The following is a 20,248-nucleotide window of genomic DNA, read 5'->3' as shown; positions in this document are numbered from 1 at the left end:
ACTTTCTGGGGTATAGGATTTCCTCCCAGGGAGTGGCGATGGACCCTGCGAAGGTAGAAGACGTGAGGGGGTGGGAAGCCCCCAAAACACGGAAGCAGCTGCAATCCTTCCTAGGGTTCGCAAACTTCTATAGAACATTTATCAAGGACTTTGCGCGCCTCACTTTGCCATTAACGGATTTGTTAAAGACTAAAGGCAGGGGAGAAACAGCCAAAGTGAAGGCCCCAGGGGCCAAACTGACATGGACAATAGAATGCCAGGAAGCTTTCGAAGCCCTTAAAAAGCGTTTTACTGAGGAGCCTGTCCTACAGCACCCTGATATGTCTAAAGCCTTTGTATTACATTGCGATGCGTCAGACCGGGCATATGGGGCAGTTCTGCTGCAGAAAGACGAGGGGGGGAACCTGAAGCCATGTGGCTATCTGTCAAAAAAGTTTAGCGATACAGAAAAAAACTGGCCAATTTGGGAGAGAGAAGCCTTAGCTATTCTAAAAGCACTAGAGTGCTGGAGACACTTTCTGGAAGGAAGTGGAACACCGTTTGAGGTGTGGACTGATCATAGAAATTTACAGTATCTAAGATCCCCTCGTAAACTATCAGCGAAGCAAATTAGATGGGCCCAATATTTCAGCCGTTTTGATTTCAGACTCAGATTCTTCCAGGGGAAACATAACATACTCGCTGACGCTCTCTCTCGGATGCCTCAGCACGGGGGAGGAATTCAGGAATCTGAAGGGAGCCTATTCCTAGATAAGCAATGGGGCCTGGCAGTACTAACTCGAGCACAAGCGGCCAAAGAAAACAAACGTACTGCCATTTCCACGGGGGGAGGAGAAATATGGGAGGAAGAGTTGAAGCGAGCGTATGGAATGGACAAATGGTTACAAACTAACAAAGAAAAGGGAGAATTGTGTGGGGATTTGGTGTTTGTAAATAAGAAATTGTATATCCCTGAATGTTTAAGACGAGAAATGTTAAGGAAGTACCATGATAACAAAGGTGCGGGTCATCTAGGCCCCACCAGGACTATTAAACTGTTGGCCAGACAATGCTGGTGGCCCGGAATGAGGAAAGACGCCAGGGGGTACGTCACGCAGTGTGAATTATGTGCAGAGGGAAAAACACCACCGGGGAAGCCCCAGGGGCTATTGCAGAAGGTGGTGGAGCCCATGAGGCCATGGGAATGCGTAGCCATGGATTTTGTAGGCGAACTACCCCCCAGCAGAGGCCACAGATACATTTGGACAATATTGGACCTATTCTCAAAACAGGCACACTTTGTGGCCCTGCCAAAACTCCCTTCAGCTGAAAAACTTGCTGATTTGTATGTGAAGCATGTATATCGCCTACATGGGTGTCCCGACAAAATAATTAGCGACCGGGGAGTCCAATTTACTGCAAAATTTTGGGGAAAATTCTTACAGCTGTTAGGAGCAGAAAGGAACCTGAGCTCGGCCTTTCATCCCGCGACCAACGGGGGGGTCGAACGTACCCAACAGACACTGTGCCAATTCTTAAGGATGTACACCAATTATAGACAGGATGATTGGGCGGACCTTCTACCGTTTGCTGAGATGGCTTTTAACGGGGCCGTACATTCGGCCACAGGTCGTGCCCCATTCGAAATAGTATACGGACAGGAGGTGGCACCTTTCCCCAGGCTACCCGAGTGGAAGGAAGGGGAGGGCCAGACCGACGAGGAATGGCCGGCCAAAATCAAGCAAGGGTGGCAAACCGTGGTAGAGGCATTGCGGGAAACACAAAAGAAGTACAAGCTCTTTGCGGATCGTAGGCGCCGAGAGGGGGACAAATTGGGCGAAGGAGATCTGGTTTGGCTGAGCACAAAAAACCTAAAATTGGGATTCCCATCCAAGAAATTGGCTCCACGCTATATAGGACCATTCAGGGTAGCAAAAAGAATAAACGAAGTGACCTATGAGCTGAGGCTACCCAAGGACCTAGGAAAGATACACCCGGTATTCCATTGCAGCCTGTTAAAAAAGTATAAAGGAACTCTGGACGGCGGAGAACAATAGTTGTGTTTAATCTTTTCCTTCCAGGATGAAGGGGAGGAGGACGCCATGTCAGAACCCTGCTACTAGAGCCTGGATGTGGCTCTGAGTTTCAGGGTCACTGACATTGATAAGACACCTGCGGCTCAGGACTTGGAGAAGAAACGGCTGCTGGACTTGGCGGGGAATTTGCGCGGGGTTTTACTGAGCGGGAAGAGACTGTTCAAATGAGGGGGAGGGTATATAAAGGAGGGTTGGCCGTAGTATCCCATTCTTGGCTTTTCTGATGTTCATGTTTCCTACAGTAAAAGTTTCTGGTGATATCACAGAGAGTCTTGTGTGTTCATTCAGGAGCGGCTGTGGTGAGCTGACACTTTGAATGCGATTTCCTGCTTCTTGGCAGGGGGTTGGACTGAATGGCCATGAGGTTTCTTCCAACTCTACTATTCTATGATTCTATGAGGGGCCTCTGGCAGAAGTCCAGCAACATCATATGATGAGCGGCATTCCCATCCATCACTGGACAGGTGGGTTTGTGTTGTACAATGCTTAAAAAAAGTCCCGTATGATAAAGTGGTCAGACTTAGGGCGACCCCAACTCTAAAGTTTAGGGCAGGGGTCATGTAAACAACCTTGGAAGGCCGCATCAAGGCAGTAGACATTAGCTTGGGGACCCCTGAGCTAGGTAATAGAAAACCCATCCCATCCCACTCCTACCCTCATGACTACATTTGTAAGAAAAGGAGAGTTCTTCAAAAAAAAAAAAAGGAGAGCATTTGAAATAGCAACATCATATGCAAGATGCCAGATTTTGGTGGCAGCAAGGAAGTGAATCATAAATACTAACAACTTTTGGAGTAAATGAGTGACAGTTTGATAAGGGATGCTGGGAAGAAGGATGGCAGCAGAGAAGGATCAGATCAGAACAAATGGAGGATGAAGGAGCCATAACAAGGAAGGTAGAGTTAATAGTGGGAAAAAAGTCCTATATAGCTGATGCTGAGCAATGAAGGGAGTAGTGTCATCAAAATGGTTCCATGTCAATAGGATGCTGTCTGTGTGGCCTCTTAAGTTCCCCTTTGCCTCCAATGAGCCGAAAGGAACCTATTTTTTCAGCTGCGGAACAAAACACCCATTTGGCAGCACACCAATTTTTGGGAGGCACTGGAAAACAGATATGGTGGGCTTCTGTATCCGGCAAGAAGAAACCCATGGTGAATAAACTGAAATGCACAAGCCTAGTGGATAGCAGGCAGAGTGGCAGACAAGTGTAGAAGTTTATACAGAGCAATGCTATTATCTATAGGGTGCTGCAGATGGCTATAGCTATGCACACAACTCTAGAAAAATAGCTTGTCCTGCTCTCTGCCAATTAGGAAATAACCAGGTTTGGGGATGGATTCTGCTGCTAAGTAAAGGTGTGCCACTACTTATAGATACATCTCTTGATGAAAGATTACAGTCGATATTTTCAAAATTAGAGTTTGAACTTCAATGATGAATGCCATTGACAAGTACCGCAAGTCAGCAGAATTGTGGTAATTTAAATCATTATGATGATTTCGCAGGAATTTTGTGTATATGGGGGGGGGGAGATAAATCTATGAATAAGTCAGCAATGCTGCTTAATTGACTTTGACCATTTTTGCCTTCTTAGGACAAATTAGATCTTTATCTATATCTGACTTTTTGTGTTGTGCTTACTCAAGAGTGTCCTAGAATCCTCTGGGTTCTTTTAAACATGAGTGCACTGTCAACAGCCCTCCCAAAAGTAAAATATCTGTTTTTTTATGATCTATGAGATAATACAATGATTAATTCCCATGATTAATATTTTGTTTCTTTAGAACTCCAAAGTTGGTGGTGTGTGCACATCTCAAGGACATAATTAGGTTTTCTTTCAGCACATTTTCTACTTGAATTAATAGGATTATAATAATATTATGATATTGTTAAATTGTTATAAATCGAGGAAAGTCTTGTTTTACTTCTTACTTATGCCCTACATAGGTTCTATACTAAAGTCCTATTTCCCATTATCGTTGGATGCAATTTCAAACTGGTACTGAAGAAAGTGGTTTTGCTTTGCAGATAATTACATTAAAAATCCAGGAACCAGTTGTTGGTGTGGATGATGATTACACAAATCATAGAACATGGATATGCATTAAGTGATTTGTTTGAATGTTTTTGTGGGAATTTATTGTCTGGCTGCTGCAATTTGAAGCTAGCTTCAAACTGCTATTGAATGGTAATTGTAGATGGAGCATAATACTGCTGCTGCTATTACTACTACTACTACTGCTACTACTACTACTACTAATAATAATAATAATAATAATAATAATAATAATAATAATAATAAAGGTAAAGGTTTCCCCTGACGTTAAATCCAGTCGTGACCGACTCTGGGGGTTGGTGCTCATCTCCATTTCTAATCCGAAGAGCCGGCGTTGTCCATAGACACCTCCAAGGTCATATGGCCGGCATGACTGCATGGAGCGCCGTTACCTTCCCACCGGAGCGGTACCTATTGATCTACTCACATTGGATAGTAAGAGGGTGATAGACAAATGTTGGAGGGAAGAGCTATACATCTTAAACAAGCCTTTTGACCTCAAGAATGATGTAGACATTGTGTCCCCAATGTTGAATTAAATGTGAACAAAATCTACCAAGAGTTTTTTGCATGGAAAGGGGAGAGGACTATCTTGTTCTTTGTAAAACCTGTTGTACTATCCATAGCTTTAAACAATTTCTGATGGCAGTAGCCGGTTATACACTAAATCAATACATCAAGACTTTCGGTCCTCTTGGGAAAACCCTATACAGATTCAAACATGTGTGAGACCCCAAAATAAATTCTACTATACTTATCAAAATTATTTGTGTGTGTATATATTCTCTCAAAATTCCTCAGTTGTTTTGCCTAGGGAATAATCTCTAGGGAAAATGATACAATTTTCTACTTGAATAAAATTCTGGTAACAAACTAGGGATGGTGATCTAGTAAAACACTGTGTTTTGCCATGCAATCCCTCAGATATTTTCCCAAGAACGAAATCCCAAGACTAGAGAAAAATAAATGAAAATGAAAATCTGTCAAACTCTACATGTGGGGCTGGAAGAAGAACATTCAAATCCCAGCTCAGCTGTCATCACATTGGGTGGGTTTAGGCTGTAGTTTGATTGCTCTGAGAGATCAGTCTGTTCCTATTCCCCCTTTTAAATGCAAAGAGATGACTGCATGCAGTGATACATATTTAGTATGAAAAACAGCAGGCTCCACTGGTTTCCAATGAACAAAGCTCACAGATATTGGAAGCTAAAAAAAGGTCTTGTGCTGTACTTGACAATTTAGGGACCATATACATTTCTCCCGCAGACAATTTTAAGCTCTATTTGCCCCCAAATTATGCATGAACTCTTGTTTTTTTTTTTTTTTTAAAAAAAGTTTAAAATGATGAAGTAGCTTGTAATCAGAGCCAGCTCTATCATTAGCCAGAGTATAGCAATGGCCTCAGGCAGTAGATTACTTGATATGTATTATTTTGTTATTGCAGGAATAAGGAGAAATGTCTGTGGGTTTGTCATTCCTGTGTGCCAAAATGAGTACATTGATTTGGTTTGTAATAAATATGCTTTGTTTGCAGGGAGATCATTTGTTCTTCTGCCACAGGCAGCAAAAGGACTTGTGATAGTTCCAGTTGTTCTTCAGTATATGTACTTCAGCTCTCACCATTGGTTAAACTATCTAGAGTGCACGAGAGTTGCATCTTAACAATATCTGGAAGGTGCAACATCATCTGGTGTATAACATCTACATAGCAGACCACTCATAAATGTTATTTTAATAATAATAATAATAATAATAATAATAATAATAATAATAATAATAATAATAATAATTGTGCGGTTTTCTGGCATTGTATATTTCTGCCACTTCTAGAAGATCAGGGGGCAGAGGACGCTTACAAGTAAAACAAGCAGTCAAAGAAGAAGAACATGCCCTGGCAGAATATGTAAAGCAAAGTGAAGAACCTGCTTTGATTGAAGTCAAAAATCAGAAACTCCTCAAAGCACAGCAGACAAAAAACCAGTACAAGAAAACCACACTACAAACTAGAGCTGACAGCTGGCACAACAAAACATTGCATGGAAAGTTCCTTGACAAAATTGAAGGAAAAGCTGATAAGGAGAAGACCTGGCTCTGGCTCACGAATGGGACCCTGAAGAAGGAGACAGAAGGCCTGATCCTTGCAGCCCAGGAGCAAGCCATCAGAACAAATGCAATTAAGGCCAAAATCGAAAAATCAGCTGATGACCCAAAATGCAGACTGTGCAAGGAAACCGATGAAACCATTGATCATATCCTCAGCTGCTGTAAGAAAATCATACAGACAGACTGCAAACAGAGGCACAACTATGTGGCCCAAATGATTCATTGGAACTTATGCCTCAAGTACCACCTCCCAGCAGTAAAGAACTGGTGGGATCACAAACTGCAAAAGTATTGGAAAATGAGCACACAAAGATACTGTGTGACTTCCGAATCCAGACTGACAAAGTTCTGGATCACAACACACCATACATCACAGTTGTGGAAAAAGGTTTGGATCATTGATGTTGCCATCCCAGGTGACAATCGCATTGATAAAAAACAACAGGAAAAACTCAGCCGCTATCAGGACCTCAAGATTGAACTTCAAAGACTCTGGCAGAAACCGGTGCAGGTGGTCCCGGTGGTGATGGGCATATTGGGTGCCCTGCCACAAGATCTCACCCGACATTTGGAAACAATAGACATTGACAAAATTACGATCTGCCAACTGCAAAAGGCCACCCTACTGGGATCTGCGCGTATCATCCGAAAATACATTACACAGTCCTAGACACTTGGGAAGTGTTCGACTTGTGATTTTGTGATACGAAAACCAGCATATCTATCTTGTTTGCTGTGTCATACAATAATAATAATAATAATAATAATAATAATAATAATAATAATAATAATAATAATTGTAATTTTTTTCTTACCCACTTCTCCTGGTGGCTTGAAGTGCATTACAGAATAAATAAAACATATAAATATTGTAAAAAAAATACCACAAATGTATTTTATAAAAGATATATTTTAAATTGTAGTTCTATAAGATACATACATCTTAAACTGCAAACATTCTCCCCATCTAGGGTCCTTCTTAAGGCTACCAACCCTTGCAAAGATAATAGTAACAGAATCGTAGAGTTGGAAGAGACCTCATGGATCATCCAGTCCAATTCCCTGCAAGCAGCATGAAAATCTCATTCAAAGCACCCCCGACAGATGGCCATTCAGCCTCTGCTTAAAAGCCTCCAAGGAAGGGGCCTCCACCACACTCTGGGGCAGAGAGTTCCACTGCCAAACAGCTCTCACAGTGAGAAAGTTCTTCCTAATGTTCAGGTGGAATCTCCTTTCCTGTAGTTTGAAGCCATTGTTCCGTGTCCTAGTCTCCAGGGCAGCAGAGAACAAGCTTGATCTGTTTTCAACTATATTTGAAATATGTTTTGAAGTACTTTTAATCCTGACCTATTCTGATATTTGAATTATTATATTACATTGAATTCTGTCTTCCCATAAACCTACAACCTCATCATATGTGCCGACAGAATTGCCACAGATCATGACGAATTTGGTGGTGCCTGGGGTGAGGCATGGAGAACCAGTTTCCCCACACCCCACATTACTCATCTTCCCCCTACCTCATTCCAATGGCTTACCCCCATTGAACCAAATGCAACATGCTGTGTTGGCATATGTCGGTTCCTTCAGTGTTTTGATGGAACCCTGCCATGGGATGGGAGCCGGCAGGTTATATCGCAAAACTGCAGAGGAACCAGTGAATGCTGCAGGACACAGCCCTGTCTGATGAGGTCATTAGACCATTAAGGATGTGGGTTAACATTTCCAAAGACATATCTAGACTGGTTAAACTGACCACAAAGTCCCAAATTTTATTCTCTTTTTTTCTATTTTTATTTTGGAGATGCATTCATGTTTTGCATATTTCAAAAATACTCTGTCACCTCTCAATAAATCAGAAACTTTTTATAGTCACTCCTAGGGTGTTTTTTTTTCAACTTTTAATAAATCGAAAAGTACAGGAACAATATCAGGATTTCTTTCAGTCTGGATATGTGCTGAGTTACTCTACCATCTTGAATTAAAAGACAAGAATCTAGGCTGCAGATGTAAGGACTTAGTAAATTCAAAAAATATTTGCCTGAGTTTTTCCTCTAAAGGCTTCTCAGAACATTTCTGTTTAGGTCAGCTATTTGTGTGTGAACTACATTTTTTAAAAAAAACTTTCTGCTCTGTGAAATACTTTTTTATTGCTTTGTTCCTCTGCTTTTATTGTTCTTTTGTTCCATTTTATTTGACTGCTTTGGGACAATTTGTCTTAGGAAAAGTGGTCGATATATCCTAAATCCAGTTAAGACAGCTGGGAAATTATCCTCAGTTGCTAGTGTAGATATGTCCTTAGTTAATCATAATATGCATCTATCCTTTTCCTCCATGGTACTGCCAGATAGGGTGGGAGAACTTCCAATAGTTCACTTGGCCTGGAAATGAATTGAGCATTTATTTTCAGTCAGGAGAAAGTCCAATAATTCAAACCAGATGCAAATGTATAGCAGGGAATTTATTTCCTTTTCTTGAGGGTTGCTTTCCAAGGGCGCTTGCGGTATCACTTACTACTGACTCCCAAAAGGCCAACTACCGCAAATCACCATGGAGATAATTGAGGGTGCATGTATAATGTAGAATTAATATAGTTTGACACTACTTTTAACTCCCATGGTTCAATCCTATGAAATCCTGGTATTTGTAGTTTGGTGATGCATCAGCATTTTTTTTTTTGGCAGAGAAGACTAAAGATCATGTAAAACTACAACTACCATTATCCCATAGTATTGAGCTTTGACAGTTAGTTGTATTAATTGTATAATGTAAATACACCCTGAGTTCCCAGAAATAGAGATGTGAAGGAAATGAACCATTTTTTCTCCTCCCAATTATGTTGCCAAATTCTTCAATTATCTGAAAGGTTTGTAGTAAGAAAGAGGCTTATTATTGATGCTGGTATTACTAGGTATCCCCTCTTTAAGGGTGCTGTTTTTCTAAATCAGTTTTGTCTTATTTCTGCCAGCATAGGTGACATGATATAGCCTCTTCCTGTAAATAAACAAAACAAAACAGGAAACTAGTTAATGTCACTTCTCTCGAAGCCTTAATAGAATGTTGATTCTGGGTTGTTGTATGTTTTCTGGGCTGTATGGCCATGTTCTAGAAGTATTCTCTCCTGACGTTTCACCCACATCTATGTCAGTCATCCTCAGAAGTTGTGAGGTATGGAGAAACTCAGCAAGGAAGGTTTATATATATCTGTGGGAAGTCCAGAGTGAGGGAAGAACTCTTGTCAGTTGGAGGCCAGCGTGAATGTTAATCACCCTAATTTGCATTGAATGGCTTATTCTACTGGCTCCTTTCTGCCTGGGGGCATCGTTTGTTAGCTGCCCCTAGTTCCCATGGCTCAGTGTTGCTTCTTATTTACTGTTCTGATTTTTGAGTTTTTTAATACTGGTAGCCAGATTTTGTTCATTTTTATGGTTTCCTCCTTTCTGTTGAAGTTGTCCATATGCTTGTGAATTTCAATGGCTTCTCTGTGCAGTCTGACATGATAGTTGTTGGAGTGGTCTAGCATTTCTGTATTCTCAAATAATATACTGTGTCCATGTTGGTTCATCAGGTACTCTGCTATGGCTGATTTCTCTGGTTGAGTTAGTCTGCAGTGCCTTTCATGTTCTTTGACTCGTGTTTGGGTGCTGCGTTTGGTGGTCCCTATGTAGACTTGTTCACAGCTGCATGGTATACGGTAGACTCCTGCAGAGGTGAGAGGACCGTAGCATTTGTTGGATTTTCTTTGTGGGTCTGTAGATAGTTTGTAGGTTGTGTTTCTTGATCAGTTTGCCCATGCGGTCAGTGGTTCCCTTGATGTATGGTAAGAACACCTTTCCTCTGGGTGGATCTTTGTCTTTACTCTCCTGGCTTGTTCTTGGCCTTACAGCTCTTCTGATGTCCATGGTGGAATATCCATTGGCCTGTAGAGCCCAGTTTAGGTGGTTTAGTTCACCTTGGAGGAGATGAGGTTCGCAGATTCTTTGTGCACCGTCTGTCAGGGCTTTGATTGTGCTTCTTTTTTGACTTGGGTGATGGTTGGAGTTTTTATGAAGGTATCTATCTGTGTGTGTAGGTTATCTGTAAACTGTGTGGCCCAATTTTTGATTGGGCTTGTGGATGACTGGAACATCTAGAAATGGCAGTTTTCCTTCCTTTTCCTTTTCCTTGATGAATTGGATGTTTGGATGGATGCTGTTGAAGTGATCCAGAAACTTGCTGAGTTCCTCTTCCCCATGGCTCCAAATGGTAAAGGTGTCATCAACATATCTGAACCATACAGTTGGCTTTTTGGTGCTGTTTCTAGGGCTTGTTTTTCAAAGTGTTCCATATAGAAATTTGCTACTACTGGGCTGAGAGGGCTCCCCATGGTAGTAACAAGAAATTCTTGATAGGATTCACAGTTTGTTTTGTTATGCTGATTTGTGATGACAAATATTGTACAATATATAATAAATGTTCATTTTTTGTTCAACAATAAATGTGAATTCTTCTTCATGGAAAAATAAGACATCCCTGAAAATAGGACCTGGCACATCTTTGGGAGTAAAAAATAAATATAAGACACTGTCTTATTTTGGGGAAAACACGGTATTAGGATATCTGCATATCTTTGTACCCCCTCCTTTTAACTATGACTTACACCACAAAAATCTTTGGAATCCATTTTTTAACTAAATGGATGGGGAACATCCCATTTCAGGGAACCAGTAGCCACAGAGATCTTGAACATTAGTCATCAGTTATTCTATTGTTTGGAGATCCAACTGTATTATTTGCTGAGATCGGATGCTGACTCACAGCAGCGAAAGGACTGAGCTTCTTCTTTCCTATAGGCCATCAGCTGTATCATTTACCTCAAATGGACCTTATCTCATAAAACACATTTTGATAATTACATGCAGTTCCAACTCAAAACAGTGCTCTGCTTTCTATGCTGGCAACAGCAAATATAAGTTTAAAAAGGGAGTAGAGAGAAAAAAGGGGGAAATATTGATAGTGCAGTTATAAGGCTCTCCACCCCATTTAAAATAATTTCTTCCTCTCATTTTCTGAAATGATCTTCTCAAGACTGCCACATTAAAACAGGACAGTAAATTGGAGCAGGGTATTTTGATTCCTCTTGCCATTCCTCACAACACTCAAACCCTGTTGGCAGCTTGTGTCTTTGCAGAGTGTGGAACTTTTCATTCACATAAAATTCCCTGCACAGACATTTTCTTCTTTCTTTTGCTGAATTTCTAGTATCAAGATTTCCAGAGAACTTTAAAACTTGTTTCTTATGTTAGTAGAAGTCTAACGACACAGCAGAAGTTATGTTCTAGCACAATAACAAGTAATACTGCTATCCTCTTCCTTCCTCCTGTGACCCGCTCTGTCAACAGAAAACTTGTCTTAAGTTTCTGTGGGCCCTTCTACATAGGCCAAAAACCCGTGATAGGTAACGGATTTACCTGAGGTGTCCAAATCACCTGGATAAACCTGGATTAATCCAAAGTAAACAAGGTTCTCCCAGTTTACTTTGGAGTAATTAAACACCTCAACAGATCCAAACCTTACTGAAAGGTCCGGGTGTGTTGAGGTCATGGACCAGTGGGGATTGACTTCTGGGACCTCAGGGGTCAAATCCCCATTGTTATCTCAGTTCTCCAAGTGCACACTCCCTCCCCTCTTAGCTCTCCGTTCCTCCCTCAAACTTACCAGCGAGACCTGAAGGCAATGCAGCTCCCCCCCCCCCCCGGCCGAAGAGTCCTCCAGATGCTTGAAAAAAATGTGTCAGAAGGTGAGGGAGGGGGGAATTTCTTCTTCAGGAGGACTCTCGGGGGGGGGGGTGACTGCACTGCCAGCAGGCCCCATGGGTAAGTTTTGAGGGAGGAATGGGGGGCTGGGGGGGGGGGGCTAGATGCCATCCCTAGTCGATCTTTGTTTAACCCAGGATGGCATTTAGCCACCTGTCAAGAGAAAGTCTGGGAGAGGCTGGGGATTTGCACTCAGGAGGAAGCAAGGTTATTTTGACCCATTTTATCCTGCATTTTAGGTAAGTGTAGTAGGGCCCTACATTTGTTCTGATGAAAGCAGTTCCTTCAGATGGTCCTGCTCCATCTGCTACTTTTATCATTGTGTGTGCATGCTGTCCTGATGAAGCTATCACCTTCATTTTGCATTTTTAATTCTTACTGTACCAACATTCACCTTCTGAAGCATTAAGTTAAGTTCTACCCTATAAAATATTTTGATTGCAGGGGTAAACTTCTTCTTTTTTTTTTTACAACAGCACATTCAATATTACCTACCTACCAAACCATCCCCCAAAGACAGCTGTTGATTCACATCAATGTCTCCTTTCTGTTGTGGCATATGCTAGTGTTATGACTAAAGCTATGTGCTTTGCCCACCAGTAAAGCACTCTTGCCGTAGGACATCAAGCAAATTCTGCTGCTGCAAGTTATGGCCTCTCTCCTATTAGATGATTTCCCTGCTTGTCAGGAATTGTACTTGTCACTGTGCTAAGATGCAGTTTATAATGAAAGTGATAATGTGCCATATGGCACTTGTTGTAGGACGGCAAGAACACATTCACCCACTCACAGGCTATTAATCAAATCCTGGCGCACAGCTCTCTGCAACTATGCAATCTTGCTCCTGTGTTCTGCAGCAGGAAAATCAGTCATCCAAATTCCTTCAAGAATCTCTGAGCTAGTTAGTGCACATTTCCACCAAAGCCACAGGGTATTACAATGAGTCTAGTCTGACTTCCCTAAAACTGATTAGTTAAACCCCACAAACAAAGTGTTTTCATGTATGCTTGCAATGACCACTATGTTGTACTTCCGTAATTGTTTACAGCAATCAATTAAAATATCAGTTAAAATATCACAGTCTTCCTGTTGGTGATTCAAACCTCTATTCTTGTCCCAATATACATGGAGGTCACATGAATTCTCCCATGCAAATTAATATACAGGAGGATAAGGAATCTCATAGAGTAGAACCATCCATTAATTAAAGCTCATGCTGACACATTAAAAAGTTACTTTTTTTGTATTACAATTCCTAGAATCTCCCAATTTGGAAACTTGCAGTACAAACCCCACTAATTTTTCCAAGCTTGGCTCTCTTATAAAATGTAATATTATGCTTTCTCTGTTTACCTGTGTACCTCAAAATGTTCTTAAGGAATTCCTGAAGACAGTCAGCAGCAAAGGAGAAATATGGCATGTAGTTGCAGAAGAGGGCAGAGATAGCTAAAATCTGCCCATAGTCTCCTCCACATGCAGAGATGTGTTATTTGTATCTTGTTTAAGTTGCACAAAATAAAGGATTTTGTGTCTCCCACGTCAGATGTGACTGGAAAGTATTTTCCATATTCATAGGGTTATATTCCAATCTCTAGACAGTTGTTGGGAACCAGAAGCCAATCACTACATGTTGGATCAAAATCCACAGTACAGCAGGTGCTTGACTAAAGGATATACAGTAGAGTCTCACTTATCCAACACTCGCTTATCCAACATTCTGGATTATCCAACACATTTTTGTAGTCAATGTTTTCAATACATCATGATATTTTGTTGCTAAATTTGTAAATACAGTAATTACTACATAGCATTACTGCATATTGAACTACTTTCTCTGTCAAATTTGTTGTATAACAGGATGTTTTGGTGCTTAATTTGTAAAATCATAACCTAATTTGATGTTTATTAGGCTTTTCCTCAGTCCCTCCTTATTATCCAACATATTCGCTTATCCAACATTCTGCCGGCCCTTTTATGTTGGATACGTGAAACTCTACTGTATATACACTCATGTTGTTGTATGCCTTCAAGTCATTTCTGACTTAGGGTGAGCTTTTAGTAAGCCTGTCACAGAGTTTTCTTGGCAGGATTTATTCAGAGGAAGTTTGCCAGTGCCATCCTCTGAGACCGAAAGAGTATGACTTAGCCAAGGTCATCCAGTGGGTTTCCATAGCTGAGTAGTGCTTAGAATCCTACAATCTCATCACACTCACCAAATTCAGCATTTTAGGATGCTTCCAGCCTGTTTTGGGGACAGAGCACCACTCCAGTCATCGCATGTAATCATGCGACTTCCAGCAGAGATCCTATCTCCAAATTGGATGGAAGCATCTTTGGATGCTTCCTTCCCAACGCAGGAGGTTTCCCATGTTGTGCTGGCTCCAATGTAGCCAGTATGGATCCTCCCCAGAAGGGCAACACTTCCTACATGTGATGGAGTAAGCATCGCTGAAAGGGAGCTGCACGTGAGGCGACAGATGCACTCCGCTGCCCCTAATATTTTCTATAGCACTGTCTGAGATGGATTTTTTACCCCAAGATTCCCATGATTGACTTTTTCCTGCAGCATATTTTCTGTTATCTTTCTTTTATTATAACAAATCCTGGAATTTTAAAATGCTCCTATTTAAAATATAAACAACAAAGGTTCTTGCAGCATCTCAAATATTAACTTTTGTAATGGCCTAGGATTTTGTGATCACTATACATTGTTCAGAAATCTGTGTTTGTCTTTAAGGAGTAACAAGAATATCCTTTGTTAGTTCTCCTGCAACTCTGAGCAAGGTTGTCCATATGGAAATGGGATAAAATGAGAAGTCAGGAACATCTCTTTTTCTAGATGCTGCTCATACTAGTGGATAATACTTGTTTCAAGCATGGTTATTAACTTTATGCCTCATTGTCTTTTGTATTGTCTCTCTTTCATCTCACAGCTCATTTAACCATATTTACTTGCAGTGTCTACATGACCCTTCTCTAATGGCCCAGTGCATTACAAATGGCCATCTTCAGGATCGTCTCCAATGACCCTATTTGCTTAAAAGTTTTTGACTCTTTAAGTCTGATAGTAGCTTAAGGCCAGGCAAATGAGGCTTTGATAAGTTACTTCTTGTTTAATGAAAAGCAACCTCAAAGAGATGCCATTATCAGAAGTGAAGGGGAGGGTTGTTTAATGCTTTCCATGCAACCAGCACCCCCAATTCCAAGCAGTTTCTTACCAGTTATTCCTGCCATCAAAGATGCATATTATCTTTTTTTTAAAAAAGTGGTGACCAATTGTAGGCTGAAAAGATTTTTTTGAAAATGCAATCAAATGTGATTTATTAATATACCTCACATGGTCTCTGAAATATAGCTTACAGCACCTGGTATTCCATGGAGATCTCCCATCCATGTAGTAACCAGGACTGGCTCTGCTTATTTTCCAAGAAATTTTTAATAGCTCTGAGATTGTATGGTTAGGGAAGAGAGGGGCCTCAAGTAAAACGACATCTAGACCTAACCAACATTTATAAAAGGGCCTAAGTTTAGTCAAAGTAGTTTTAAAGGTATCTCAATGTAGAGGACTAAAAGTACTTATGGGAAAGAAGTCAGTTGCATTTTAAATCTCTTTTATCAGAAAAAGACAGAAATATATGATGGCAGCCTAGGTTGATTATGGGACTGGATATAGAGGGAACATTTCAAGAGAGAATGAAGGATAGTAGAGATATGCACAAAAAATGTATCATATGTTTCATTTGTGCTTCTGTTTCATATTGTTCATTCAGCTGGCACAAAACAGAAGCCAAAGCCAGTATGTGCAGGGGTGGGGGGCGCAATTTCGGGGTGGGGGCGCGGCCACTAGGTTCGCTTACTAAGCGAAATTACCTAGGGCTGCCCCTAGCTGTAGGCCCTGTGGGGCCAGGTGTTTAGGTCCAAAGCCTGCACCCATAGGCCCAGATGCCCGGGCCTATGAGGTCCGGCTAGACCTGGTTCAAAGCCTGCACCCATAGGACCAGATGCTCAGGCCTATGGGTGCAGGCTTTGGGTCAGGCCTAGCCGGGCCTCGCAGACCTGGGCATCTGGGCCTATGGGTGCAGGCTTTGGGCCTACACACACAGGCCTGGCAGGGGCGAGGGGGGGAGGTTGGGGGTGGTTGAGTCATCCTGAGCCTCTCCCCCTCCCTTTGTCTGGCTCCTTATTGGACATTTGAGCAGTGCTGGCTGCTGCTGTGGCACCTCCCCCCGTCTGAAAAAAAAGCAAAAACAAAACTAGTGTCTGACCTCCCAATTTTGGTAAGTCGGACAAAAACAGATCAGGGCCTCGACGAAAGCCGAGACACAAAACAGAACAAGGTAAGTTCCGAAAGTTCATCTCTAAAGGATAGTAGTAACATTGGTTCTATTCAAAACACCTCCATGCTCAGTTTCACTTAGTGTCTTTTAGCCATTGTTCCTTATCACAGCAGGTGAATTGGTCATTGATTATATACAACCTGACTTGTGTTAAGGTAAAAAATACATCCTTGTGCATGGCTATTAAGATACTGCACTGTCACAGGCTTGGTGTTGAGTTGATGAAATGTGACATAAAGTTCACCAGCTGTTGCTCCTGATGTATCCCAAAGATTTTGAGCTATTGGCTTTTCAGCATGAAGGTGGATATCAAATGGATATGTCTCTCTGAATGGGATGCTTACTGTCTTGTGCAGATTTCAAGTAATTTAGCATATTTATAGAATAGCCTGTTAGGTTCAAGCTAAGCCTTAGGATTATAACATATTATCTAGATGATTTTTTTTGGTTTTCTGATATATTTGGGTCTGAGAGATGTGAATGCTTGATTAATGAATTCCACACACAAATAGTTGGGAATTCATCATACTGAGGAAAGATCTGTAGGCCTAACATCCCACCTCATACATCTTGGAATTGAAACAGATATAGTCCAACAAGCATGTATGAAAGTAGATTATGTTTTGGAATTAAAAATGAACCAAGTATAGGAGAAAACATTTACCATATGCAGTTGAAAGCCACATCCAAATATCACATCTCATGTAGTCGCCATTCAAATCTAGGCACTTCTCATAGCGATAAATGACCTTGGAAACTCCTTCCCTACTAAATTCTGCCACCTCCGTCAGCTGCGGGAAGGGGTTGGGGACCCAAGCGGGAAAGTTTTGTGGGGGAGAACTTTCCAAGCTCATTCATTGCTATGATAACTGCCTAGATTTGAATGGCAACTATGTTGAGAAGTGGTATTTGGATGTGGCTTTCAACTGCATATGGTAAATGTTTTCTCCTATACTTTGTTCATTTTTAATTCCAAAACATAATCTACTTTCTGGATAGCCCTCGTAGATTGCAAGAAAAGAGGCTGTTGGACCCAGGCTTGTCCAATACTATACACATTGTCTATATACTATACACAGCAGTATTTCATAAAAGGAGGTTTGTCAAACTAGCTTCCAGGGTAAGAGAATTCAGAGGCGGTGGTGGAAGGCTGCCTTTGGAATACAATTGCCTGATCCTTTAAGGCTCACAACATGAGGGACATGGTGTGGTGGCTGACCTCCCTGGAGAAGATTGTTGGCTTGTGTTGGACTGTAGGATTGTAGTGAAACATTGGGACAAGGTATTTCACTTTAAGATATGTAAAGCTGCCTTAAGTCCCCTTTGGGGTAGAGAAAGACAGGGTATAAATGGAGCAAATAATAAATAAATAAATAAAGGCTGGAAATGATTCTAGTCCCTTCTTTATACATTGCACCAGGGAGGCTCCCTCTGATTATTATTAATAGATAAATTTGTGGCCTTATTTAATCTGCTCCTTTTGGTCCTCTTTTTTTAATATGTGATGCAGTGGTGGCTCTGGTGGGTGAGAATAAATTTCATATATGAATTTGGTGATGAATTTCTTCTATTTTGGCAATAGTCAAGTGTGCAACTAGATGTCAATAACAAGGATGCTTTACTTCCGGCAACTGTGAGTTCCATTCCAACCCAACTCAACATGGTTACCTTTTGATGAACAACTGCTAATCAAGGAATAATGGACTGAAAAACATACAGGCAAGAGATTGAGAAAGGGACTGGAGGGTGGCTATTGTGAACTTCCTTCCTTTTGGACAGCCTATTCTCCTACCACCATTGTATTTCCTACTTTCCCCATACTCTCTGAATTGTGACATTAATCATTCTTTTTTTTTTTGTATGCTACCCTAAATATTTTTAGAAATAAATAAATATTCATACCATCACCCATCAAGCTTCCCTGACATGCATTATGATAAACCATTGCCCAAAGAAACTTTAGCAGTAATAACAGTAAATACTTAAATATTAATCACAATTAAAAGACCTAAGGATAAACCAAGAGACTATTAAACAGATTGACATAAAACTGAAACAATCTAAAAAGAGTGTGCATGAAGAGATAAGACACACCATTTCTCTTCACTCCCAACACCCTATTGTGGGACAGGAAAAGAAGCAACCAGCTTTCATCCATTTGAATTCCTGCTTTTGTGTCATCTTGGTAAGTTGAAAAAACTAATATAATTTTTTAGGGCATGATTTATCTTCCTCCAGGCATTTGTACAGTGAAGATATTCTTGAAGATGAATCTGTAACAAAAAGAGAGATGGCACTGGAAGAAAATCAATGAGCTTGCATCGCTCCAGAATAGCGCTAGGATTCCTGCAATGAATAAGTTACTGTTTCCATAATATGGACTGTTCAGTTACAAGATTTAATATTTGATACAAAACAAATAATTATAGAAAAAGAATCGGAATACGTGACATTGTTGCTTCATGATTCCACTGAGTATAATTGTTGGAGCATTTACACTCAACCTGAGGATATATCTGAAACAACATCCACAAAGTAAGTGATCTTGTATCTGCTGCATTCCATAAAAGGCTGCCCTCATAATTGATGATCAACCATGGAATAATGAGGCCAGACACTGAGAGTTTAGTTGAAACAAGAGTTAATTTATTTAACTAAAACATATTTAAGCTTACTTACTTACTTAGGTGATCCCCCGTAGTTCGAGGATGATGGTCCTCTATTTCTTGGAAGATGCCTGTGCGTGAATTTTATTAATGTGTAGAGGTTGATGCACGGCCGGTCAACACACAGCCTTCACAGATTGAGGTCCCAGCAGTGGTGTGATTAACACAACAAGAGTGGCTTCTCAGTCTGTTGCAGCCTTCTTCCGCCTTCACAGCCGTTGTAACATGTACCATGTTATCCTCCATCTGCTCTGCCGTTGAGGTCTTTGGGTCTTCAGATTGTTCTTGGTCTGGATCCTCCCCTATGGCCACTGCTGGGAGTGTGTGACTCCCGTGGTTGTGCCTGCAGGTTCATTGGAACACGCAAGCCCCCTCACCACGTCAAGGTGACAATCCATCGAGGGGGATTTAAGCTGGATTGAACCTGAAAAGGAGCAAGTGGGGGGACCAATTTAGTGTGGGTTCAGTTGAGGCCACTTGTCACCCTTGTGCTATGAGCAATCTGATAAATGGGTTGCTCTCTGGCCAGCTACATGTTGGAAGACAGACCTAAGCCTCTGGCCCCATTCCCAAGACTAGAGATAGAGCAAAAACCTCAGATCAACTTCAAGACATAAAGAAAAAAGAGGCTGTGAAGAAATGCAGCAAGGTATTAAATAGCCTCTAGACCAGTGGATCTCAACCTGGGGTCCTCAGATGTTTTTGGCCCACAACTCCCAGAACTCCCAGCCAGTTTACCAGTTGTTAGGATTTCTGGTAGTTGAAGGCCAAAAACATCTGGGGACCCCAGGTTGAGGATCACTGCTAAAGAGCATGCATTGCACCATGGTGTCTTGCACCAGATGCCATTATCCCTGCCTTCTCTGTAATGGAAGCCATCAAAAACAGCTCCTTCCCCCCAGTCCTATTCATCACATGGGCCCAGGGTTGAATCACATGGGCCCAGGCCTGAAGACACCAGAAGAATGAAAATGTAAAGAAAAAATAACATATTTACTAAAGTATGACATGCACCTCAATTTTGAAGGTGCACATTAAAAAAACGATTTGCCATTAAATGTAATGCACATCAGGGAGGCAAGCAGCATGAATGAGGCCATGGCCTTTTGTCAGGCCAGGGATGGCAAACTCACTGGCCCAACTGGCCTCCTCCTTAGTTTTAAGGTCTCATGAATGCTAACAAATGTTGATCCCTGCTGGTGTTCCAAAGTGAAAG

The sequence above is a fragment of the Anolis carolinensis genome, chromosome 5, assembly GCF_035594765.1.
Source record: "Anolis carolinensis isolate JA03-04 chromosome 5, rAnoCar3.1.pri, whole genome shotgun sequence".
In the NCBI taxonomy this organism is placed as follows: Eukaryota; Metazoa; Chordata; class Lepidosauria; order Squamata; family Dactyloidae; genus Anolis; species Anolis carolinensis.
Note: the sequence above shows the minus strand (reverse complement) of the source record.